The sequence below is a fragment of the Apaloderma vittatum genome, unplaced genomic scaffold (assembly GCF_000703405.1).
Source record: "Apaloderma vittatum isolate BGI_N311 unplaced genomic scaffold, ASM70340v1 scaffold19462, whole genome shotgun sequence".
Classification (NCBI taxonomy): Eukaryota; Metazoa; Chordata; class Aves; order Trogoniformes; family Trogonidae; genus Apaloderma; species Apaloderma vittatum.
The window spans coordinates 31,168-32,727 of record NW_009702128.1 but is presented as its reverse complement, the minus strand read 5'-3'; the positions used below and the strand labels follow the sequence as shown (position 1 = coordinate 32,727).

General features: G+C 56.2%; 1 protein-coding gene across 1 annotated transcript in view; it reads right to left on the bottom strand.

The window, feature by feature from the left end:
* TSPEAR (thrombospondin-type laminin G domain and EAR repeats) overlaps positions 1-1,560 on the bottom strand; it is an 11,473-nt gene that overhangs the window by 8,856 nt on the left and 1,057 nt on the right. The gene's annotated exons all lie outside the window — the stretch shown is intronic.

Sequence of the window (1,560 nt, the reverse complement as noted above, 5' to 3'; positions counted from 1 at the left end):
GTAGCCTGCCATCCCCTGCCCAAGGTCTGCGTCGAGCCCCTGCTTGATGGACACAGGGAAGCTTTGCCCTCCAGGCATCACGGCTGACATCTCCACCCCCACAGTAGAAACACTAAGTGTGCAGGCTTACCTGCATGAATGGTGCCACTGATCAGCTCGGGATGCTGACCCCAGGGCCAGGACCTGCCAGCTGGGCAGCCCCAGGCTGCCACCAGCTTCCTCAGGATCCTCTGGCACGAGTAACTGTAACCAGAGCCAGAAGAGCAGGCAGGGACCCAGCATCTGCAGGCTCGCTCACGGGGCAATCACCCATCCCTGTCCCCAGGGCAGTGGGGCACAAGGCCTCTTCCAGCCACAGCCCAGGCTCTCCCAACCCAGCTCTAACTTCACACACAAACATATACTCCCTTGGCAGGCACCAGAACCACTCAATAATAATTATCCTCTCCCTAGAGGAGAAAACAACATGCCCAGCCCCGGGCCATTGTCGAGCTGAAGAAGAGCACTGCGCAGCGGCGCTGCAAAGCCGTCCCCACGTAGCAGTGCCAGGGTCACTGCTGGTCTGATGTCTCAGCAAGCCCTGTGCTGGCAGCCGCAGGAAGGGCTGTACCTGCAGTGGGTGCTTCTTCAACCTCCCTCACAGCTTTTGTTCTTGAATGCTTCCCTGGCAGGATTGTAGTGTCTTTAGCAAACAACAGAGAAGCTCGGTGATGCTGCCCCCAGGATGAAGCAGCACTTGGCCAGAGTAAAAAATTCTTGATTCTGTCCCATCTCCAGTGAGACCGGGCTTTTAGCTCCTATTTATACTAATAAATCTCAGCTGCTGAAGCACAGCAGGAGAGCTATGATGAAGGGAGATGTGAGCAAGGCTGGACCAGTGTGTATCTGAATCCAAACCAGCTGGAGAGGGGAAGCATTTCCCCCCGCCAGGAACGCCTGTCCAGCCCAAACCCAGACAAGCAGAGCAATGAAGAATCTGCTTGTGTGGCTCCATCTAGCCTGGCACAGGGAGACTGATGAAGTCCTTCCCACCCTGCTACCTCTGTGGCTCCCCTTGCCCACCCCTCCACTGGTTTATGCTAATCCTAAAGCAAGGCCTTGGTGGGAGAGGTTTAACTGAAACCACTTATTTCAGAAATGCATGACTCGGGGAATGACCAGTTCTTGTTTTTCTCAGTAAAAAGCACAAGCTGAATCCAGGCTTGGATTTGCAGAAGGGTTTAGGAGCCCCCAACTGCCCCAGGGGTGGCTGGGATGAGCTGGAGGACAGCTGCTGGAGGCTGTGTCCAAGGCTGTGGACTAGGAAGGGACCAAGTCCTACATCCAAAACCAAATCCCTAAACCCCAAAATGTGCATCTCAATGTGCCTCCTGCACCAGTTGCTGCTAACGAGCGAAGTGGAGGCAGCAGTTAATGGCCAGGAGAGCAGCCGGTGTGTAGCAGCCCAGGTCAAGCAGCGCACATGCCCAGCAGCTGCCTGCAGCCAGGAGGCATCAGGGCTGTGCTGGGAGCTGGGGCCAGAAGCCAGCAGGAGGGACACAGGGGCAGTTAACTGTGCTG